The sequence below is a fragment of the Sinohyriopsis cumingii genome, chromosome 7 (genome assembly GCF_028554795.1).
Source record: "Sinohyriopsis cumingii isolate HCF-2022 chromosome 7, ASM2855479v2, whole genome shotgun sequence".
NCBI classification, from domain to species: Eukaryota; Metazoa; Mollusca; class Bivalvia; order Unionida; family Unionidae; genus Sinohyriopsis; species Sinohyriopsis cumingii.
The window spans coordinates 40,946,791-40,959,915 of NC_142967.1; positions in this window are offsets into that span (position 1 = coordinate 40,946,791).

Consider the following 13,125-nt stretch of genomic DNA (forward strand, 5'->3'; position numbering starts at 1 on the left):
TTTGAAATCAAAGGACAGCCCGAGGATTACATTGATCTGAACCGCAGTTACTTGTATTTGAAAGTCAAAGTTCTAGATAAGACTGGAGGTGCTATAGACGGTGACGAGAAAGTAGCTCCCGTCAACAATTTCATGCATTTCTTGTTGAGTGGAGTGGACTTGTACTTGAATAACAAACTAGTCAGTAGCAGCATGGATACCTACCCTTATCGTGCCTACCTGAAAAATCTCTTGACGTACGGAATAGACGCCAAGAACATTCATCTCAATGTCTGTGTGCTATGGGAACCTGACGATGCGGACGAGTTTGAAGAATTGGAAACGGATCCAACCAAAAAACACAATGAGGGATTTGTAGAACGAAGAGACAAAATCAAAGAGAGAAAAGAGTTTAGAACTGATGGATCGTTTGCATTTGGACATGTGTTTGCAAGAAAAGTATTTGCTGAACAGGGTGAACGTCCGCTTGAGACTGAATCTGAGCAGTACTGCTTTCCATTTAATGGCTAATAGTACCGATTACAAAACCATCATCCAAGAAGCCAGACTCTACGTACGACGCGTGGAATGTTACCTAAAGTGGGAAACGACATCAGTCACACTTTGAGCAGAACGACCGCCAAGTATCCAATACGACGTGTGGAAGTGAAAACGTTCACCATTCCCACTGGACAGCGATCCATGTCCGAAGATCATCTGTTCCATGGGCAGTTACCCAAACGTTTAATCCTTGGTATGGTCGAGAATACAGCCTTCAACGTAGTCCACAATCAAAATCCTTTCCACTTTCAACACTTTGGCATGTCCAAGATTGAAGCAAGTCGCGATGGCAAGACCTTGTGTACCCGACCTTTCGAACCTGACTTTGAGAAGAAGAATTACTTGAGGTCGTACTTGTCCCTGCACGAAGCCACGTGACAATTATGAACTAACACCAGTCATGGCATTACGTACGAGGATTATGCAGGAGGCTATGCTTTGTGGGCTTTTGATTTCACTCCAGACCAAGGCAGCGACGAGGGACATTTCCACCCTATAAAATCCGGCCAGATTCGTGTGGAAATTCAGTTTGCTTCAAATCTAACCGAGACGGTGAACGTCATCCTGTATGCCGAATTCGATAATACCATAGAAATCAACAGTTTGAGAGAAGTCATTCTAGACTTTTAGAAACCATGGAAGAGTGTTATCCCTCTTTACACAGTGGAGAATCTTTGGACATGGAATATGAGGAGACTGTAGAAGCAGACCCCAAAGACAAAGACGAAGAAGTCATAATGATGAAGTCTAGATGGCCAGAACAAGAAGAGCATTTATTCTCCTGTTTTGCTACATTCCTGTCAGAAAAAATTAAGGAATTGATCAAGAAAGATTGCTATGGATGTCAAATTCAACACGATAACTGTCTGATGCTGAATCAAGAAGAAAAATTGGACGAGTATCTGGAAAAAGCTTGGAGTCTCATCTCGGAAGAAGACGTGTTTCATCAGTGGTATAAAGGCTTGCGTAAATATTCTTGTCCTCCATTAACGCCTCTGGAGATCCGTCGCATCGAAACTCTCTTGGACCAGGGTACGAAGTCGGAGCTAATACCCGTTTACTTGTCAGAAAAATTCCAAGAGAAAGTCAGCATCGAATTGATCACTTATTATCACCTGTGAAGAAAAAAAACAACACAAACATGGATAACTGGGAACTTTATTACCTTTTGAACCACAGTTCATACACTGCTTCTTGGAATCCTGTCGTATGTGCTAAAGATGAATTCCCTCATCGCAAACTTCAAGACCATCAAGCTTATGTGATCAACACGGGCGACAGTCATCTCCCAGGAACCCACTGGGTAGCCGTCTACTTTCCTCAAGAAGGATGTGTGGAATATTTTGATTCGTATGGATTGCGCCCTTTGGAAGACGATATCATTGACTTTATGAGAAGAAATGCTCAGACCACACGATTCAATAATGTGAAATTACAAGGCACATATTCATTGGTGTGTGGACAATATTGTGTGTATTTTCTGCATCATCGCAGTCTGGGATATTCTTTAGAACATTTAGTGACTTATTTTGATTGTCATTCTTCTAGAAACGATGAGAAAATAGATCGATGGTTCTGTGACCATTATGCTTATCTTTTGTCTTTAGCTAGGAAACGTAGTGTACATCAATGGCCTAATGACTTTCAACAGTGGAAATCACAATTTCATTCACAACGTTGTCAACCATGTCCAAAATAGTTAATTAGTGAAAAAATGTTTGTTAGTTGATGAATGGTTAATGTTAAAAAATGTGTGAATTGTTATTTGAATAAAAAATGTTGTTTTGAAAAAAAAATGCGTTTGTCGTTTGTTTTGCCATGGGTATCATGAACCATACTTTTGACTTCTCTCTATCCCTCACATTACACTATTTTAGTGCTACGACTCGAAGCCGTGTAGGAATGTTTTCATTCGCGTCCGCGCTTTTGCCATAAAACGGGACGGTCTCCAGTCTGACCATCCATTGTCGACTCAACCTCCTACGAAGATGTGCTCAAGATTAGCCAAGCTGAACGAAGCGTACGTCAATTTGCATCGTGTCAGGCAAAGCCTGATACCGAAGCCTGAAGGGATAGAGAATGTCAGAATGTTACAAGTCACTGAAGACCTGATAGTAGAGCTCTTCAGAGAGGAAATTAACAGAGAAAAAGAAGAATGGACGGAGAAGTACAGACTTCAGAAACAGCAGAGAGAACAGAGAGCAGCAGCAGTAGGAACCTGACAGAGGTTTGATCGACTGTCGTGTCCACACCAAAGAGTTCTCCTTCTCTTTCCGAAGAAGCAGGCCCTATCCTGTGAGAAAGCCTGTCGCCAGACGAGGTCACAATCTTAGATCATAAAAGGTTGCCATAGCTCCTCGTCCACACACACAAAACAGCCCTTTTTTCAGGGCTACCCCACACTCTAGAAAAGAAATACTCATTCCGTTGCCAATGGTATGTTAGAAAAAACAGAAGTGCCTAAATAAGCACATGATTTCTTTATCTTGGTTATAAAGTGTGACTCTAAGTTCTTCGTTTCCGTCGCTTGTCAAAAATTTTAAAGTATTGATTGTCAGTACGAAAAAGTGAGTGAGTGTTTCTTTTAGGTCCGCGCATTTTTTGTAATAATATGGGTAATGTAAGATTTGAAAATCAGGGGATGTTTTCCTTCACGTCCGTGCTTCAAGTATATATACGGAAACACTCGTAAGTCTGGCTACCCTGTTGATTCGTGAAGAACGAAAAATGAGCAGCAGACTAGCAAAACTGTTAGAACTCCAGATGCACCTGGAGTACGCCAGGCGCCTCCTGAATGAGCTGTCAGCGGAGGCCATTGTAGAAGAAGGTAGGATGAAAGAGGAGGAGGAGCAGAGAAGGAAGAAAGAAGAGGAGGAAAAGAAGATAGGAATCAGGTCTCACCCTTTGATGAGACCTAAGTGCAAGGTGAAGCCAGAGGCAAGGATGCCTCTACAGGTCACACGACAACCACAGCCACAGCCACAACAACAATTGGGGTTTGTAAGCGCTCACGTACGTTTGTGTGGATAGTAGAGTGTGTGGTTTTTAACTTTCCTTCTCTGTGGATAGTATAGTTTGGGTTTGATTTGGCTTCTCCGCGCGTGTGCATAGTTGATTATGGGTTTGATTTGGCTTCTTGGCGTGTGTGGATAGTAGATTATTGTTATGTTTTTGCTCCTTCGCGTGTGTGGATAGTAGATTATGGGTTTGATTTGGCTTCTTCGCGTGTGTGGATAGTAGATTATGGTTATGCATTTGCTCCTTCGCGTGTGTGGATAGTAGATTTTGGTTTGATTTTGCTCCTTCGCGTGTGTGGGTAGTATATTTTGGTTATGTTTTTGCTGCTTCGCATGTGTGGATAGTAGATTATGGTTATGTTTTTTGCTTCTACTCGTGTGTGGATAGTATATTTTGGGTTTGATTTTGTTCCTTCGCGTGTGTGGATAGTATAGTTTGGGTTTATTTTTGCTCCTTCGCGTGTGTGAATAGTATATTTTGGTTATGTTTTCGCTGCTTCGCGTGTGTGGATAGTAGATTTGGTTTTGATTTTGCTCCTTCGCGTGTGTGGATAATATATTTTGGTTATGTTTATGCTTCTTCACGTGTGTGGATAGTATAAAATGTGGTCAGTTATTTGAAGAGAAAGTAGGGAATGTTCTCCTTCACGTCCGTGCTTTACAGATAAAAACTCAAAGCGTTCGTCATTTGCGCCATTCTACGGAATAAGCGAAAGAAGAAGATGGTTGCAGTATCAGACTTGTTTAACAAGTTGAAGGATATTTGGTATTGGATGGTGGATGGCTTGTATGTAGTAGAAAGGCTTGATAAGAATTGGAGGCATGAAGTTACCAAGGATTTTGTCACAAGGTAAGTAACCAGCCTGAAATTAGCTATGGATCTGGTGAAAGACATGATAGAGGAAGAAGTGAAGAGATTAAGAGGCTTTATTAACTCTGATTATATGAAAGTGGATATGTTGAAAGAAGCCTTAGATATTGTGATAAGAGTAAGGTGTTTGTTGGAAGATATAGTACAATGGACAGAGTAGTCCTTTGTAAAATGGGGGTTGGACCAGCTGAAGAAAGCCGAAGAACTCATGAGAAGTGTGCTGACCCAAGAAGAGAAAAAGATCAAAGAAAGGTGGTCAAATGAAAGAAAAGAAAGAGAAAACCTAAAGAAAAAGGAAGAGTTTGAGAGGCTGAACCATAACTGGATCAAAGTTCAGGAGAAGTTCAGAGCTCTAGGCCATCCTGACTGGATGCCAGAGAATGAAGTGAAGAAGAAGAAAGGAATAGTGGGAAAGGTCAGGAGATGGCTGAAGAAGTGGAGGAAATAGAAGAAGAACCCAAAGGTACTTTTTAGGGCCCCTCATTTGCCTCGTAAAGAAATTGACTTTCTTGCCTAACCCTACAATTTTTTTTTAAATGTTATATCAATGTTTTGTCTGTTGCCTATTGTCTGTGTTATATAAATCTCCCATGTTAAATTCCCATTGTCCCTAGACAGTCCCACCATGTTAAATTCCCATTGTCCCTAGACAGTCCCAATCCATTGTCCCTCTTTAGTCCCACCCATGTTAAAATTCCCCATGTTAAATTCCCATTGTACCCAGAGTACAAACCACCTATTTTAACATTAAAGTCCCATTGTCCCTGAAGTGTCCCACTACACTACTGACGTCATTGACAAGTGTTATTACCCTTGATAGTTTACATCATTTACAGGTGTTATTACCCATGGTTAATGACGTTATTGACAGGTGTTTTTACCTTTGATCATTTACATCATTGACTGGTGTTATTACCTTCATCATTGACATGATTGTACGGTGTTATTACCCATGATCAATGCCATCATTAACAGGTGTTGTCACACTAGATCGTTTACATCATTGATAAGTATTGTTATTCATGATCAATAATGTCATTGACATGTTTTTACCCATGATAATTTTCATTACTGACAAGTGTTCTTACCCTTGATCAGTGATATCATTGACATTTGTTATTACCCGTGATGATTAATGATGTCATTTACATGTGTTATTACCTTGATCATTTGCATCATTGACAGTTTTATCACCAGTGATCAATCACATCATTAATAGGTGTTGTCACCCTAGATCATTTACATCATTGACAGGTATTATTCATGATCTGTAATGTCATTGACAGGTGTTATTACCTGTGATCATTTGCATCATTGACAGTTTTATCACCAATGATCAATGACATCATTAACAGGTGTTGTCACCCTAGATCATTTACATCATTGACAGGTATTATTCGTGATCTGTAATGTCATTGACAGGTGTTATTAACTGTGATCATTTACATAACTGACAGATGTTATTACCTATGATCATGTACATCATTGATTACTGTTATTACCCCTGACTGTGTTAGCTTTACTTTTCCAAAGATTGATTTCAGCCATGTATTCACCTTTTTGAGACCTTGAATGCATTTTATAGGCCAGTTTCACAATGCTTGAAAATAATGATCTCGCGTTATCTCGCAAAATCTCGAAACTCCAAAACGAGTTGCTCACTCCTGGGAGATTGATATTATATTCTGGCCTTATTTATGCTAGGAAAAAATATACATGTATGCATCAAGCATGTCTTTATATATGTCATATATCTAGTGAAAACACAAAGCATACAGCTTCAAATTTTGGAAGGCTATATATACAGTGCAAAAACCTAGAAAGTTTTGTGAAAATCATTTCATATTCAGCCTTTATTTTAAAGCATCTAAATAGTGTCACGACAATGAATTATTTGTAATAAGAGCAGGTTTTTAATGTATAATGTGGTTTATTTTAAGAAATGGAGCTAAAAAGAACAGCTTTTTGCAAAACGGAATTATTTCCCATTTTTATTACATTTGCGAAATAACTCTTAATTCAGAATTATTGAACATAATTTTCTTGAATTATTTATCTTTTTTTAAAAAAGAAACATTAAAAATATTGTGACCTTTCATGATATATAGATTATAAATACATTTTGTGCAAAATATAAATGCCTTGTATATGAGTTGCTATCAAAACTCTAGAGAAAAAATTAAATAAAAGAATGTATTGCCTAAATTTAAATGAAAGAATGTATTGTTTATTAAAATAATGCTAGATATTTTTTTTTAAATTTATACTTTTTTCATGTAATGTTTTTACGCAAAATTGGAAATCGCTATGCGAGATGGGATCGTAAAATATACATTTTTTTTCAAAAATTATTCCTACTATTTAATGTTATGTTACCTAAAACTTGATGCAAATAATAGTTACGTAATTGTAAATTTAAAAGAGCAAACAGTCATGAATTTCAATCCTGTTGTACATTATTATGTTCAGCAAACTGGAAAATTGGTATGAAAAATGACACTTTAGTGATGGTAGTTTATGATATTTTTACTTAAGAAATCAGTAAAATCGTAAACTTAAAGAATATGTTTGTTATTTAAGTTTAAAGTATACATCTTTTGTTTCAAAATTTTCCTAATTGTTACAAATGTAAATTCGTAATTTGAAATGGAATTTTATGCAGACTAAACAAAGACGAAAATAAGAAAACTGTGCACTGGTTGAGGTCGAGAAAATATTCATATTTATTTTCCAAGTCAGCCCTGGTTTTGGAGCATGTGGAGATAGAAAAGTATTTGATGTTGATGACAGTAGTTAAGAGTGGTTAGAAGTTAAGTCTCCAGAGTAGGAATGTTTATTAAAGAGTAGTTTCTGTTTTAAAGGTTAGTATAGTTTAACTATTTCTTGCGGATTGTGGCAGATTGTTGCATGAGTTGAAACGTTTTTGGAAATGAGATTTTATTTAAAGAAAGAGCTTTTACATTGTTATTGAGTTTCTCCGATTATAAGGCACTGTGTCTCGTGAACAAGTTGGGTGTAAATCAATCACATAATCCAGAGACTGGTTGCTGATAAGTTTTATAAAAAGTGCAGAGATTTTTTTGTGTTTTGTCTCTCTGCTAGAGTAGGCCATGCAGTTTCAACATAAAGTTGTTCTCTTCTGGCAAATCTTGTTTGCCTAGAAACTATTTATTTGATTAAAATTATCGATGGCACAGTTCATTTAAATAGGAAACACCCATTTCTCTCAAACTTGAACAACTACTTCCAACGCCAGTCTTCACTTCATGGTCAACGTAAACAACCTACACCCAGCAGTGAAAGTTACGTGTTGATTTTAAGTGACTAATATCGGGAATGGCAACTCGTCTAACAAACAAATTGTAAAATGGGTCTATTTTCAGATTTCTACTTTATCATGTAGAAATGTATTGTCGATTGATTGCCCATCATGCTAACTTTTATTTGCAAAGTATAATTTTATGAAGAACTTTTGAATGCCAGTTAAATGTATTATTGACCTTTTTATTGATACAACCTTGACTATACTGGATTTCCAGCACTCAACTCCATGATTAGGATGACATAAGGGCTATTAATACCCATTTTGTCTTACGTTATCCGAAAAAGGCTCTCCAGCTTAATTGATTATCGTATGTACTCGCTTATAAATCGAGTCAGATTGCAAAGGTCCTGATTCGATATATCATATAGCTCCTGCAGATGAGGGTTTATGTTGTTTGTTTTAATGATTACTCCTAACAAACAGCACAGAACCAGATCTGCTGGCACATTATGCGACGGCAGATCTGTGTCTCAGTGGTTTTCAGTTGGACTAGTCTTGTAAGCGAGTACATACGGTTCTAACAGTCTTTTACCATTTGTTTATAAGAAGTTATATCTTCTGGTGCTGATTTTATTGATTTTACATTTGATTTTGGATTACTATATAACACATAACTGTTGTGAATACTTCACATTATTTTCATTAGTTCTTTCTACTTCTTATATTTGAACTGATACACCAGTGTCATGGACACATTGATCAACTATAAAACCTCTGACTTTGTTTCCTTCATAAAAGACAAAAAATAATGCAACTGTTGAATTCATGTTTTTATCTGCTTTGATTATTGTACACAGATATATAACCACGATAGATGCCCCCGGCTGGTCTGTACAGGAATTGGATCCTCAACCCACTGGTTGTAAGTTGGGCAGGATAATTGTATTTGACAATTATCTGAAAAGTTATTGTAACATGTAAAGACATTGACAAACAAATTCATCATTGCTGCAGGTGAGTCGCAAATTTTGTCATTTTCCTTTCACCTGTTTTACATGTACTGTGGTAAATTATGATCTCATTTATTGCAAATTAATGCCTTTCTTGTACCAGTTGTCATTTGTTACATGTTATTTCCAAAACCAGACCTCTTTCAGCGAGTGCACACTTTAAATCAACTGCATTAGTTTTAAACAGTCCTGGAGTGGAATTTTACTGCTACTTTTTATGATGTCATTCACGAGTAATTAATACAGTAATGATAGAGTGGAGGGAATGTAGATGGATACGATACGTATCTATCATTTTGATGAGGTTGGTTTTATTCATTTATCATATTTAGGTTTTGTTTTTGCTGACTTGCAGTGCAATATAAACCTTCTGTCACGACATTTATCAGCATTCGTTCCCTTTATTCTCATAAGAAATAATATATGAAACTAAACAACAACAAAAAACAAAACAAAAAACAAAACAAAACACAAACGCAGCCTCGATGTAGCATCGGTTAAAATAGACCAGGAGTGGGCAAACCAAGGTCTGAAATAGACCCATATGTGTTTGTGTGTGTTTATAGATATATATATATATATATATATATATATATATATATATATATATATATATATATATATATATATATATATAGTGAAGCAAATAGTAAACAAATTCCTTGCATGATACACCACATTATTATACTTACTCAAACTTTTTAAAATACATGCGCGTTTTTGGCTCATTCTAATTATATCCTGAAAAATTTTAAATACACCTGTTTACTTTGGAAATGAGTGGATGTACGTGGGTAACGTTCACTCATTTCTTTTCCCTACAACAAACATTGGGTGCTGGGTAGCTTTGTTAACCAACTTAAAAAAGTATCACGAATCGCACAAGTTTGACCGCTCGAAAAATATTAGTATCATCAAAATTTTCAAAAATTCTGACATTTTTAATTAACATATGTAAAAAGTCCTAAATTAAAAATAGGGACAGAAAATCAATTTAATTTAATTTAAAGTCGTGAGTTTCTCTATTTATCTGTATAGCGTTGGTGCAGTGGTACGTACGAACTTGTCAGCGTCGTGTTTTTGTTTTTTGTAAGAATATATGACGTAAAATGATGAGTATTTCTTCATCCCATCCCAAATTTTCGAAACTCTCTGTCAAACAGTCAATGTCTACATCTAAGAATTTGATTATAATACTGGGGAAAAGATCAAGAGAACCAAATTCGCTTAACATTAGCAAACCTATAAATCCTTATGTTAAAATTTATACATTTCAGAAATTATTGACGGTTCGCCTGCAAGGCCAGAACGTATCATTCGTTTAGTTCCCAATCTTGTACACACAATAGACTTTTTTCAGGATATGCAATCATAGTATCCTCGGTCATGTCTCCTGCGCTCGAAACGTATCGAAAACGAAGCTGAGATTGTAACGTCGTTGCCCAAAAGGTGTAGAATGCAAAAAACACGGTGAAACATTGCGTGTTGATTCATATATTTGAGTATTAAAAAAACTTTAGATGATGATCCATTAGTCCATTGGGTCCAATTTTCATTTTATTTTATTTTTTTCCATTTTTTTTTACGTCTTTGTCGACAAACTTGTACTATATATATATATATATATATATATATATATATATATATATATATATATATATATATATATATATATATATATATATAACATGCCCCCCCCCCCTTCACACAGCCGCCATCCATTGCATCATATAGGATATTTGGGTGTTTTTTCCCTGCCCACCCGCAGTCATTGCATCATATATGACATTTATTTAATTTTCCCCTACCCACCCAAAGTCATTGCATCATATATGATATTTATTTATCCCCCCCCCCATTTTCTTATACCGTATAGGATATTTATTACTCCCCCCGCCCATCCCCAGGTTATTGTATCCTAAATTATATTTATTATTTTTCATTGATATGTTGGATATACAGTATATACACTGCATATTTTACTTATTTTGATAATATCCGTGTCATTACTTTGCATTAAAGTCAATCAAGCATTCCCACCAGAATCCATAAAATCTTGCAAGTCACAAAGACAAATGATTGCTCAAAATTCCTCGCGTTTACGTGAAGCAATTACTTTTCCTTTAAAATAATTTATTTCATCATCCTTTCTTTATTCAATGCCAGCTGATAGATATTCTTTATGTTAACAGGTCTCTTAAAATTAACTTTTCTTAATTTCTTCTGTTTCGAGTTTTAATTACTTTTCTATTTTTAGCCCAGCATGAAAAATTGAAGGTTTTGTTTCCAAACAACACTTTTCTTCAAGAGTTCTTGTCTTGAGAGATAGTGCAATAGTTTCGATGTTGACATTTTATAAACAAAACAGAAATAAAATCGAATCCTGGACTACTGTCAGTGGCTGAGACCTCTGTAGTAAATGATTATTATGGATTCACAGCCAGGTTCACGATTCAGTCACAAACTTTAAGTAAAGCTTCCATGTCATTATGTCCCATCGCCCAAGGGGAGATAGCTCCGAGTAATTATTGGAATTGAAATCTCTATCAGATACACCTTGCATTATTTTGACAACTATTCCATTATACATTCATTGGGAGTAAATGTGCAGAACGTGTCATGCATTTTTATTTAATATATATATATATATATATATATATATATATATATATATATATATATATATATATATATATATATATATATATATAGAGAGAGAGAGAGAGAGAGAGAGAGAGAGAGAGAGGTAGAACGAGAATTACAGATTGTTGCTACGCTCCGAAATTCTCAGCGTATCAACAATTTTGTAGTGATTCACATCTAAAAAGCAAATCCATCTGTCTAGAATCCACTGACAGTTGCAATTTAACAGGTAGTTCTTAAGCGTTACAGATAGTTTGTGCAGTTTAATATGTTTGATATATCAACATGTTAAGATATTACTTTATGTGAATCTGATTGGTCCAAATAAGCCCGCGCAATTTTGCGCAATATCCTGATTGGCTGCGATAGTGGACATTTTCCTTGCCGAACCTTCTGGAACTTTCATTTTACTATTACTATCAACATTTATCGGCCTTCTTTTGAACCGATTGCACAAGTAGCATTGGTGGAAGAAAAAGGCTACGTCTGTCGGAATATGGCCAGTATATCTCAAAGGAGGTCGTTACAAACGAAATTAAGGGTATCGTTCACTGAAAAGAGTACGGGGATGGGAGCAAACCTGTAACAGGCACTCCACATCTTTGACAAGCGTAGTTTAAAAGTTAATCTACAGGAGTAAATAAACTCACTTCTGTTTCGTGAAGAATGTCGACAAATGCCAGTCTCTCCACTGACAGAAAGTTATCTAACCACAGCATTCTTCCAAATCGATGTAAATATCTGGTCACAAATCTATAATTATTGCTCTCAACAATTTCAGTCAAGATCTAATATAATTTCTGCATGCATTACTCATCCCATCCCCTTTATATGGATATCCAACAACTGGAATGCAACGTTTTCTACCATATACAATACTGCATCAATAGTAGTGGAAATATCACACTCTATGTGGAAACATTGTAAACATTCTCATCGAACTCGATGGAAATGGCGCGTCTAACCTGATCTGATTGAATCATGTGACATAACACAGGAACTTCCATCAGAGATCCAGTGTTGATAAATTACGTCTATGTTAAATTTCTGTCGATTTGAAAGGTCAGTTGCACTTTGAATTATAATTTGTAAAAATATATATTTTTAAATTTTACTGGTTATATACTGCGCATTATATATTCAGCTAGCATCTGGGACTATTCTTTTCACGGGTAACAATTGAAAGTTGCAGCGTCGACAAGAATAAACAAAATTATTTCTGCTGCTCTTTAAACTATTTCCATGACAATAAAACCTATGTGACAGATATAATCTTAAATAGGTAATGGTTTAATAATGAATTTATGAAATTCGTTGAATACTGTCCAGCTTTTGCGAGCTAATGCTGGCAAAATTTGAAAATTATTAACTTGTTTCAGATATTCAGTATTAAATCATTACTCATTTGAGATCCTCTATATATTTCCGTAGTGGCCAAGTGGTTAGAGTGTCCGCCTCTGATGCGGAAGGCCGCGGGTTCGAACCCCGGCCGAGTCATACCAAAAACTTCTACAAATGGTACTAACAACTGCCTCGCTAGGCGCCCAGCCTTAAGAGGTTAGTGTTAGGAATTGTCGGCCTGCTGTCAGGATGTGACTAGGTGGAACATGATGCTACATGTCTGCAGCATGATGCCCCAGTGCTAGACATCACTAAAAACTGACCGAAAAATTGTTGAAACTACGTTAAAAATCCAAATCTCTCTCTCTCTCTCTCTCTCTCTCTCTCACACACACACACGTTTATTCATCACGTCATCAGCTCATAGCCACATCATAT